Here is a 13,133-nt window from a genome sequence, read left to right as displayed (position 1 = left end):
AAACAGTCCGTGAGTTAAATATCCTAAGGTCATCATACTGACCACCAGTGTTAATTACCACATTGGATAGTGAAGAGATTTTCTCCCATAATGTCCTCAAGAAGTGCTTTGAAACATTTCGATGTGATAACGTACTTGTAAAAAGATTTGTCTTCCTATTCATCACGATTCATAATGAAAGAAATCCACCAGTGTGTTGTATATTGGAGATTGTGCTGTACTGAGCATGAAAAATAACTAAATAGGATGAAGCGGATATCACAAGATGTCACTTTACATGGCATATTCTTCTCCTCTTTTTATTGACTATCAGTTTCTTGTTCAAACAGCTCCTTCCAACTTCAAAGCTCGACTACAGGACGTAAGATTTTCTTGTGAAAGGGAACCTGGTGTTGTGGCCTGTATTATTATGTAGTTAACAAGTTTTGCATTTTATCCTTAGGCTAGGCCTTAGAGGGAGAAAGGAGATATCCCAGTATAGCTAAACAGCTAGATTTCTTTCTCTTTCTTTCTCAGAAAGAGGCCAGTCCTCTTTCTCGTTTGATTTGTTACTGAGGTCGTGACCTACAGCAGTAGATTTTTTAGGTCATTTGTGAACGGTTGGGTGTGTGCGGGGGGGGGGAAGAGCGTACAACAGGCAGAATTGGAGTGGTGTGTTAAAGGTTTCACATTGAAGTTCCATGAAGAGATTTTGGATCGAAAACTAATGTTTCAGTTCACTGGAGCAGCTCGGTATCCTGGCTCATAAAATAGGAGTGTAACCGAACCCCCCCCCCCGGGTTTGTTATCGTTCTCTCGCTGAGTTAGAAAGTGACCAGCTACATTTCTCCCCACACGGACTTTGCAATAGATGTTATCCTCATCCAATTCAACGCTCATTTGGTTTTTACCCCGAAACCAGATCAGTCAATTGAGGCGAGACTTTACATAACACACGACATGTAATTTATGAGAGCAGATTCGTGTCAGATTTCCGTTCCTTTTCTAACCATCTCCCCTCACCCCCCACCCCCCTCACTCCAACTCCAACCATGGGGAATGTGGACCGTTAGCTCCTGTCATACACTTGCTGTCCGATTCATAAGATTGGTCTGGGTGAAGAAGACCCTTTGGCCCATCCGATCTTAACAGGCTCTGCAACTGTTAAATGCTCCAAGACTCTCGGGGTGCTACATAAATGCACATTGTTGTTGGTTATTTTGCGGTAAAATATTTCTCTGTATTAATAGTGTCAGACAGCGACAGGGATGATGCTGAGGAAGGTAAATCAGTTTGGATGGACCGATTAGGATTTACTGCTCCATCGTCATCTTAGAACAAAAACAAATAGCAACTCACAATTTGTCTACTTTGTTTGAATAGCTCGACTTTATTGATAGAGCCGAGAGCAATTCGATCTTTGTGGAAGTAAATAGAATATCAACTTTTAGGGATATTGTCACGTTCACTTACAAACTGACAGTCACTACATTTGGCAGTAAATCCTGTCGCGCTTTGAGGTGTTTTGTCGACATGATAGTGCACTATAGCAAATCCAAGAATTCTTCTCATCGCTTCTCGACGCAACACACAAAGCCATCAAAGAAAGGTTCTGGTCACGACCTTAAGTTAAACCCTGTCTATCTGCAAGTTAAAGTTTAACCTGCGGTTGCTTCTCTGATCAGGTACCAAACAGGATTCTGCCTTCACTATAATTGCCCCCTTCGTTACACTAAAAACGAGAAGATACAAACAGCACCAAGAGGTTTTCTGTGAAGTCGGAACCTCAGTTTTGATTTTTTTAAATCAGATTTCTTGAGGAATTCTTGTGTACTTTGCTGTAGCCATTCGTACTTGAACAATAGAACAATATTGTGTAAGTAATGTTGTTCTTTCACATAAACCAGCTGGGAACCATATAAATTGCAGTGCAGCAGGAGACAATTTGTATCAGTGGCTGCTAAACTGCTGCTAAATCCTCCAGTGCACATTGATACTCAACCCCAACTTTTTATCCCCTTTTATATTGTTTCACTTCCAATATGAACCAATTACTAATTCTGGAGTCCAGTAGCTCAGTGGTCAGAGTGCTCGTCCCGCAAGCGAGAGGACCCCGGTTCGATTCCCAACCAGGACAAAACTTTAGACAAGTTTCCTTACTCCACACATACACACACGCGCGCGGACGCCTCTGTTTACCTAGCAGTAAGTAGGAACCCGGTTGTTAGTCGATTAGTGGATCGCTTTCCGGGGGTAATAATCCCTTTAAAAATACAACGACAACAAAAAATTTGATAGATCACAAGAGATGGACATATGAAGGCTTTTGCAGCCTCTTTGATTCCATCCTTCCAGAATACCAAGCCTACACTGGAGTATCAAGCTGTTAATGAGTCCAGTATTCTGGTCTTAATTTCCTAGTAATCCATTCCAGCTGTTGATCACCCTCTGTGTAAATAAATATTTCCTGGTGTCTGTCCTAAAATTCCTCTTTACAATCCTGAACCTGTGGCCTCTTGTTCTGCTGCTTGGCATCTCTGAAAGTATTGTCTTAAAATACACGGTCAATAAACTTGTGAAGCGCCTTGACATGTTCTCCTGACCTGAAAGACACTATCTCAAATGTAAGGATCATTTTGATTATTTATTTAAAATCCTGTGAAGCCCTTTGAGACATTTGATGATGAGATAAGGTGGTATATTAAATATAAGGATTATTATTATATCATTATTATAGCCTACTTTCTCTATCAATTATATCATTCCTGTCTCAACAACATCCGTTACATATTCAACTTCACACTCCATCTATCACCCTTCTTATTACAGTCATTAATTACCATCTGGATAAAAAAATATTCCCTGATATTTGTCCTAAAATTGCAACCCTGTTGTTCTGTTCTCTCTCTACAATCCTGATACAGAGCGCTCTTGTACTGCTATTGTGGCATTGTTGATGTCTCCTGAGTAAAGTTTAACGTTTTTCTTCCGAGTTTACTTTCTCACAGGATGTAACGTAAAGTGTAGTGACTGTACATTTTGTAGGCGAGACACGGTAACCAATTTGTGCGCAGCAAAGTCCCACAAATAGCCGTGGAGTTGAGCGATGGGCCAATTTTATTCAGTGGGATTTTGGGGCCGGCACTCGCCTGGTAGAACGCGGGCGTGGGAAGGGAACCCGCGTTTGTAGCGAGGCACGTTCTAACGAGGTTGTGCTGTGCATTTAAGCTGTCATTACCCTGAGGCAATACACCTCGCAGCACACGCTGAGCAAGTTATCCATCTCTGCTCTGGACCCGCTTCCACAATGTGTCTGTCACCTACTGGCCCTTCCCAGCAGGTCAGTGCCATTTTAAAAGCCCTGCAATTCATTAGAAAGAAATAGGATATAGCCACTGGCTGAATTTCACAGACTATTCCACGTAACCTCTGTCTGTCATCGTGGGTGGTTTAATATGTCAGCAACCACTGCCCTTTGTTTATGCGGGACATCAGCTTCTCTTTTCCCTCATATTTATCAGCTAACTAATTCATTTAAAACGAGATTCATTCTTCAAAGGCTTCTTAATTACTGCGGCACTCGAACCCTCAGCAACAGTTACTAATGTTAACGGCAAGATATTTATGTTGCAGTTACTGTTAAGTGAACAGGATATTTTCACCCACCGGGAACTCTCAGTAAAATATTGCTAATGAGTTTTGCCTCTTCCAGTAGAACGGAATTACATTTCATTTCAGAAAAAAAGAGCGGTGAAAAATGTGAGATGTGATCTGATATTTAATCATAATAATAATCCTTGCATTTGGTACAGCGCCTGATCACGCCATTGAGACGTCTCAAAGCGCTTCACAGAATATACTGTAAAGTGAATTGACTGTATATTTTGTGGGCGAAACTCGGCAGCCAATTGTGCACAGCAGCGTCCCCACAAACAGTCGTAGTTCGAGTGACCAGATTATTTTTTTTTTTTACGACTGGAGCTAAAAATCTGGCTCCGGCCTCCTGCACGTCCCTCGTTCCCTCCGTTCCACCATTGGTGGCCTCGCTTTCAGCCGCTACGCCCTGAAACGCTGGAACACTTTCCCTTTATCCCTCCGCCTCGCCCCTTCCTTCCCCAGCTTCAGGTCGTGCCTGAAGATCTTCCTATTCGACCATGCCTACGGTCACCTCCCCCTCTCCCCCTGGCTCAGTGTCGGGCTCCACCACTGTCAAGCGCTCTAGAGTGTTGCCCTGCGTGAGTGAAGGCGGCGCCGTGTAAATATCAGTTGTTGTTGGTATAACAATTGTAGTAAAACCCGGTCAACAACTTGTGACTGACTGTGGGTGTGAACTGTTTGGGTGTGAAACTGGACTGAAGCACTCCGACTGCGACAACGCAAGTTAGCACGGTTCCCCGGGATATCAGCTCAAATCAGACAGATGTCGTAAAAATCAGGTTCCAAACAGGATACCAGGACAGATTAGCAAAAACAGCCACGTGTTGCCCATCACCATCTTGACAAGAAATTACATACCGACCTTGCAAAATGCCATTCACAAGCCTTCTGCACAAACCTGGTGTATTTTTTTTAAAAAGTAAGATGTCCTTAGGCCTCTTGTCTTTCAATTGTCAGATGTGAGGGTACAGATAACCATTTATTTTTACAGCCAGCAAGGACCTGACTTTGGCAGCGTCCTCCTACTGGGAATGTGTTCAGCAGCCAATCTCCCACCACAACAAAACAAAGGCTTACTTGTTGTACGCTCTGGCCATATGCTTGGCGCCTCTGCTCCTGATTAAAATGTTGTAATTGATACACTACAAACCGAGCAGGAAGAGAGATGTTTCAGTATTTCTGTCTCACCAAAGTGGTCAGAGGTCCAGCTGATCGGTGCCTCCCAGGAAAATATTACTTATGTCTTTGGGCACATCCTGCGATTCAGGAAACTTAACCCATTCATGTCATGTTGCCGTTAGCTAACTCCCAGAACTGGCATTTGAGTTACAAGCTACAAGATGCGCCCGGGTTTAAATATACTGTAGTTTTCGCTCTCTCTGAACATAAAAACAATCACCCATAAAATACACAGTCAACTCACTTTACAGTCTATTCTGTGAAGCGCTTTGAGACGTCTCGAAGATGTGATAAGGCGCTGTGTCAAATGCAAGGATTATTATTATTATAATCACATCCTATCTTTCAGGACGCTGTTCGATTCCCTGATTAAACAAGTGTTATTGTAGTGGGTAGCTCAGCAATTGGTTGCCATGTTTCACCCACAAAATATACAGTGAATTGACTTTACAGTTTATTATGTGAAGCGCTTTGAGACATCTCGAAGTCGTGATAAGGCGCTGTATCAAATGCAAGGATTATCATTATTATTATTACAGTACTTCCTGTATGTCATATAGATGTCTAGCATTGATAATCTGTGCTCTGTATTACACAGACTGAATCATCAGGCACAGTCAAGGTCCCAGTTTTAGTCAGACAGAGAATATTTATCAACACAAATAAAGACAGTTAAAAAAAACAGTCTCTGTGTCAAAGTTCCTGTCCCGTTTTCTCTCGTAGAAGCAGAACTAATAACATAACAAAACATTGCCATTCACAATGTAACAAAAGTACGCCCACAAACACACAGTCACTCCACTTCACAATACAGTACATCTGTATGAAGCACTTTGGGACGTCCTTCCGACAAGACCAAATTTAGACCAAATGCACAAATGAACTCTCTCTCCAGATCACTTGAATTTAAGTCATCACAACACGTTGCAATCAGCAGGTATCCTCAAGCCGGTCTCTGAATGAGCCGTCTAATTAGAACTATTCCCTTTCCCAACCACATGTTTCTCGTTATCCGACCAATTAATTTCCAAATTTACAGCCATCCTGGATTTCACAAGCTTTCAGCTTAACCACAAGCTTCATTGGATTGATCTTCTGAAATGCTTTCAGAAAGACAAGTTGTGTAATATTCAGCATCTTTATTATTGTTATTATTATTTGAATGAGTCCAATAAGTGCCTTGGACAAGAAAAGACCTTACAAAAACACTCCTTGGCCAACAGATTGACTGTCTTTTCTTTTGCTAGATATTGATCCTAAATTACTTTGTTAATAATATGCTTCAGTCATTTTTCACAGAAGATATCAGATTTATAATCCTTCCCAACCTTTTGTAAAAGATGTCATCACATTCTTGGTCTTCCCGTCTTAAGGTACATTCGTGTCCATGGAGGTTTGCACTCCTTGTAACTAAACACTAACCCCCCCCCACCCCCACCACCCCCTCACTTGCACTCCAATTTGCTTCAAAACACTTGGTTTGCAGTCTATTGCATAGAAATTCTACCTGGGTTCAGAATTGAGTCGTATTTCAGAGCCTTCAGAATCTGGTAAGTCCGTCTTAACTATGGACTCAGTTTTCTGTACATTTTTAAAAGAACTAAATACACCGCATAAATCCAGAGTCAGGTGGGGTTTTCTATCCATATCTCAGCTCATTCCTTCAGATACTTCTGCTTCTATATGACGACCATTTTATTGCAGACCAGAATTGGTTCATAACAATTCAACACAATCCACCCATCACTGTGATTTCCTTTTTTTGGGGGAATATTACCAATAAGATGACCTTAATAAACTAAATTAAAAAATTTTAAACCTTTTAAATTTAAGTTTTAAACTGAGAATAAACTGTTTATCAAGTGATTCTTGTGTTCAGTCCACCCGTATAAATGCAGACTAACTAACTAACTAACTTAGCTTCCACGTTCAAAGATTGGTCTTTTTTTTCCCATTGCCTTGTAAATCAAGCCCCACACAAAACCTGTCAATACACTAAAAACCTTATTAAATTGTACCATCGGAACTGAACGCAGAGACTGGGACTGGTACCACATGTGCGATGCGATGTCCCGGGCTGCGGGTATCGCTTGCTGGGTTGCTTCTGACCTGGAAGCCATCCTGCTGAGGTCAACGGGTTTATCAGGAACAGCAGCAGTGTTTAATGTTTCCAACTCACTACATAACAGTGACATGTGGTACGAATAAAAGACTGGGGAGAGACGACATGTGAAAACAATTCAATGTTTGACATGGGCAGATACACAATCCTAAATGGCTAATGGATTATGTGCATTCTGACGTCTGTTACAAACTTTACGAACTTTCTCAGCATAAACCACAGGTTTCATTTCTATGAAATAACCTGCACTTTCTACATGATTAAACTAAATTACAGCGTAATGAAAAATGAAGATTAAACTCGGTGACTGAGAATTAAACCGGTTCTCAAATCATTCCTGCGTTCAGTCCACCCGTATAAATGCAGACTAACTGTGCCAAAAATTTAATGACTGTTCTTGAAGCGCTGAGAAAAATCATAAAGTTATGTGATTAATAAATGATCGTTATCTGAAAGAGCCAGCACAGGCTATTTGCAGTGTGGGATTTGAATTATAATCATAAATAATAATAATAATCCTTGCATTTGATATAGAGCCTTATCACGTCTTAAAGACATCTCAAAGCGCTTCACGGAATATAGTGTCAAGTGAATTAATTGACTGTATATATTTTTTGTGAGCGTCAAGAATTAGGTTCCAAGGCACGATTTCAAATTATTTTCTGAGGTGAAACACAATATTAAAAAGCAGTTCAACACAGCACGAGAAGAGCGTGGAACGCTGTTTAAAATGCCAAATGTCATCACCAGTCCCAAAGTTCAAACTCAACTGGTGAAGATGAGAAGGAAAGAGAAGCCGAAGGGGAAGAAAAACAATTAAGTCAGAGATAAAACTGTGGCTGCTTTCTACTGCACATGGCTTCTCTTTGATGTGAGGGACGCAAAGAAAATAATTACATGTGGTAAATGCTGGGAAGAGGGCTGGGGGGAATCTTTATATTTTGTGCCACATTTAAATTCTATTTTCAGATCAATTTTGAATTATATACATACATTATTAGGAAATATCATTTAACTACCTCCACAGCTTACCCTAAACTATACTTTTTATTGGGACAACAAATTAGAGGGTGGCAAAAATACTTTAGATGCAGTTGATGTTTCTCTTCCTTCTGATTGTGTTTTCATATTTTATTTGTTTATCTCGGAGGACACCACAGAATTTTAATATTTTGTGGTCGAAACGCGGCAGCCAATGCTGCACAGCAGTGTCCCATAAACAGTCGTGGATTGAGTGACCAAATTATTATTAGTAGTACTTTTTTGAAGGGATTATTACTTCCGGAATGACTATTTGCCAATCCACAAACAAGCGGGTTCCCACTTACAGCTCGGTGAACAGAGGCGTGAGTGTGGAGTAAGGAAACTTGCCTAAGGTTTCACTGTTTGACAGATTCACTAGATTAGACTTGTAGACAGTGAAGCAGACCAACTCTTCAGAACCCTGCTCCGTCCCCACTCTCATGAAGCCAGATCGCAGCCAAGGGAGGTTCCTGTTTCTGGAATGAGGACAGGACAGAAAGCCAGGAGGTCAGAGTAAGGCACATCCAATTACAACAGCAATGCTTTCCGTGAGATTCGCGAGTTAGACTGCCTGATTGTTGCCTTCTCTGTTATGTTTTGAACCTAAACTCAGTTTTATGGTTGTTATATTAATACTGTATTTAAATTACCTCTCCTACCCCCACCCTTCACCCCCTCCTGATCCCAACCCCCAGCTCAGGTCCAAACCCCTGACGGTCCAGCGCCTTGGGCTGTCCTCTTGCCGTGGAAGGCGCTGTACAAATGTAATTTGTTGTTGTGTTTATGGTATATTTCCTGAGCTCGTTAAGATGAGAGGGGCCATTACTGGAGTGGCTGATACTCAAGAAGTGGCTTCAGTATTCATTCTAGACATTTAGAATTCTATCTCTTTATAATAATAATAATAATCTTTGCATTTGATATAGCGCTTTTCACATCTTCTAGACGTCTCAAAGCGCTTCACAGAATAGACTGTATAGTGAATTGACTGCATTTTTGTGGGTGAAATGTGGCAGCCAATTGCGCACAGCAGTGTCCCCACAAACAGTCGTGGGTTGAAGTGACCAATTTATAATTGTTTCTTTTTTTGTGGGTTTTTTGATATATATAAATCTGATATTGTAATCGACTACAAAATATACAGTCAATTCACTTTACGGTGTATTCTGTGAAGTGCTGTGAGACGTTTCGAAGACACGATAAGGCGACTTATTAAATGCAAGGATTATTATTACTGTTATTATTATCCGAACCTCATTATTACATTCCACAGAGCCTACACAGGCATGATGGGCACAGTGGCTTTCTTCTGTGCTGTAATATTCCATGATTCTATGAATCCTAAAGGTTGGAGTGGAACTAAGGCTCTGTGGAATGAGATCCCTGAGATGGGTTTGGTGTTGTAGCCGGAGGTGGTCTCACATGATGGAATTCTGTAAACGTTCAAACCTAATGGTCTGACTTCACTCTGTCTGCTCTCCCTGCTTCCTGTAGGGTCACTGAGGCGTGAAGCCTGGCTGGGTTTGCACGTACGTCTCTTAAAATAAAATCATTCCACTTCGTAAAGTTCGATGGCCGAACACCAGCCGTGACAGCAATCAGTAAAAGCTTCACCTTTTTTAAGTTTTTCCATAGCTTATTCTTGTTTTCACAGAACCTGATGGTAAAAGCTTAACTGAAAGGAGTTCCTGTTGTCTTTGCTAAATTTCACTGCCAAAAACATACAGTCAATTCACTTTACAGTGTATCCTGTGAAGCGCTTTGAGGGTCTGGAAGAAATGATAAGGCACTATATCAAATGCAAGGATTATTATTATATTGTATTATTATATTATTGGTGCCATACTGTGACAACTGCTCTGGTATTTCACCTACAAGTGTAACAGGAGACAGTAAGTATTGGCACCACAGCTGGTTCTGATGTTGTCCTCACTGGGTTTCTATGTGAAGATGTGGAGTCACTTTCAACACGAGTCAGTAAACATTGAGAAAACTGAATGATTCTCTCCCCTCTCGAGCAGCTACGGAACACCTAAGTCAACTGGTACCGAGTTTATGAAGTTATATGAAGTCCATTAGATTTCAGCATTCGTCTGAACAAAATACACAGTTACTGCACTCGACAGTAAATCCTGTGAAGCGTCTTGAGAAGCTCCGCCTGATGAGAAAGGTACTGAGGTAATTGGTAGCTTAGCCGTGCTGTTCTTCAAGATTGCCTTGGTCAGCATTTCCATGGAGAACAATCCCAAGTGAAAGAGCTCCATGTATTTTATGATGTATTGTTTCCAGCTCCTGGCTTGAATAACTCTACTGAACCAAAACGCTGGAATTCTGAAATTCACTCCCAATTTACAACAACAACAAAATTACATCAGTACAGCACCTTTCACGCCGGGAGGGACGCCCCAAGGTGCAGATTACGCAATTTACAGTGTAATCGGCACACAAAGTCCAAATCTTATTTTTTTGGGGTTGCCAATGATGCGGATCTGATGAGAAGGTTTGGTTTGTTTCATTCCCCCAGCTTTTCATTGACGTTGGTTTTCTGACGCTCACCACAGGACTACCTCCTCCCTACGTCATGTCAGCACATCTGTTGGGGGAAAACAAAGGAGTTGGATTCTCTGTCAAAATTCTTGAAGCTAATCTTGGGAGAGGAAGGAATGAAGCTTGCAGGCAAATACTCGTTCCAGCACTTTAGAGAAAGAGGGCAGGTTGGAAATGGGTCTGTAGCTACAGAGCAATGGAGGGCGTTGTTTTCTTGAGGAGGGTGTGGGGCTGGGAAGACATTTCACAAGTCGGACGAGCCTGCCAGCTTGATGGAATGAATTGACCCTCTTAAATGATTGAGGGAGGATTAAATTCAGGAGGAAATGGATGAAAGCAGAGAGAATGTACAGAGGAGAGGAAAATATGTTCCACGATTTTGTAGAAACTAAAATGTGATGAAATGTAGAAGTGGATGAATGGGGAGTGATGTAATCAGTGCCCCCTTTCGGCTTTGTTTTCCTGTGTGGCACCGCAGACGTAAACAGATGTCGACAAGATCTGGAAACGAACAAAGGAGCGATCATCACTGTAACCAAATCCTTCACATGTCAAAGCATGCTTTTGTATGTTTACTATCAGGTGATTTATAGCCCATCTTTACAGTGTCATTGGCTTGCTGTCCCACTGACATGTTGCCAAGAATGACACAGATTTGCATAGGAGGAGAGCTTCCTCTATTCTATATTGCCTGTGGAGTCCTGTAGCTCAGTGGTTAGAGTGCTCACCACGCAAGCAAAAGGTCCTGGGTTTGACTCCCAGGCAGTCAGTGGGAAACGTTGGGCAAGTTTCCTTACTCCACACACACACACACACACACACACACACCTCTGTTTACCTGGCAGCAAGTAGGAACCCGGTTGTTAGTCAATTAATGGATTGCTTTTTCCAGGGGTAATAATTCAACAACAACAACAACAACAAGATTACATTTGTATAGCGCCTTTCACGTCGGGAGGACATCCCAATTCCTTCAAAATAAAAGAAATAAAATAAAAATAAAAATTTGGTTACTTCAATCCCACGACTGTTTGTGCAACGCTGCTGTGCACAATTGGCTGCCACGTTTCCGCCCACAAAATACACAGTCAATTGACTTTACAGTGTATTCTGTGAAGCACTTTGAGAAGTCTCTGAGACATAGAAACAGGAGTAGGCTATTGATATAGACGTGATAAGGCGCTGTATCAAAATGCAAGGTTTATTATTATTATTATTACCAATTCTTCTCTTTTCTTGTAATTCATCTTTTTTTTAAGGTGAATCAAAGCCCTCACTTACGACAGCTGCTTTTACTTCTTTTTGCTTCTCTCCTGTGGCAGTATAAACACTACCTGGTGCAAAGTTTGCTATAAACTCACCCATATTAAAATACTTGTTTTAATTGCTGTTCGAAGAATGTTATCGTCTGCAATGCTTACGGAAAAAATTACTGCATGGCAAGAAAATCTTTTTTTATACAAAACTGATGTCTCCCGGGTTCATTCCCTGACAATATATTTCTTTAGTTCTACTAATAAAAATAAGTGATATCAGGTATTCCTTAGGGAAGTGTTGAGTTTCTTTATTGACCCCATGGAATTATGACTTCAGTGTATACAGTTCATCAATATTATATTTTTGGGTGTGAAACAAGTCACTATTTTAATTTTCTTTCCAGCTACACAATGGAATATTCCTAATGACTATTCTTGAGGGAAAAACAATCAATTGAATGAAAATGGTTGTCCTATCCTTTAAAATGGCTGCTCAAATCATCCAAAATGGATGTCTAGTGTCTATGCAGAACAGATATGCACTGACATGTCAGCCATATACATACGTAATGGCCTATATATCTGAGTCAAACACTAATTGAGTTGTAAAGGTTTTTTATATGGTTAAGAATCAACAGTTTTGATATTTTAGTTGTGTATTCCCAGCTTTATAGGCATGAAAAATGGAAAGTACTGTTTGTACACATTGGCTGACCATTCCTGTGGGGCTGTTCAGTGCTGCAACTCCTATCAATACTCGCGTGATGTTTACAGGCACCTGTGAGTTGTGCCGGAATGCACGAATGATGATTTAAATCATCACATAAACAGATTTGGGCCTAAACCAAGAGAATGTGGGTCAGATTCGCCTTCACATAAAACTGCTCCAAGGTAATAAAACATTCCCAAGAGTACGTGATGTTATCTTGTGTGTGTGTGGTTTTTTTTAATAAAGTAAAATGCCTTTTGCACAATGGCACAACATATGACAATGATATGAAGTAGCTCTCTCGGGTAGTAAATGAGCATAGGGAGCCATCTGCTGGTACAATTCAAGTGTACATTTAATCTCATTCCTACAGGATAACCGATGACTAACTGCCCAGCAAAGTCATCGTCAAATTACAAAATCCCTTTATCAGTCGGAGTGCAATAATCACCTTCTAATCAATTTGCGTAATGCTCCTGACCGGTTTGAAATCCCTTTGATTATTTAATTCTATTCATCCTGGAAGGCAAGATGTGAATAATATAATAATAATAATAATAATCCTTGCATTTGATACAGCGCCTGATCACGTCTTCTCGACGTCTCAAAGCGCTTCACTGAATATGCTGCAAAGCGAATTGACTGTATATTTGTGGGCGAA

The sequence above is a fragment of the Callorhinchus milii genome, unplaced genomic scaffold (assembly GCF_018977255.1).
Source record: "Callorhinchus milii isolate IMCB2004 unplaced genomic scaffold, IMCB_Cmil_1.0 Scaffold13, whole genome shotgun sequence".
NCBI classification, from domain to species: Eukaryota; Metazoa; Chordata; class Chondrichthyes; order Chimaeriformes; family Callorhinchidae; genus Callorhinchus; species Callorhinchus milii.
Note: the sequence above shows the minus strand (reverse complement) of the source record.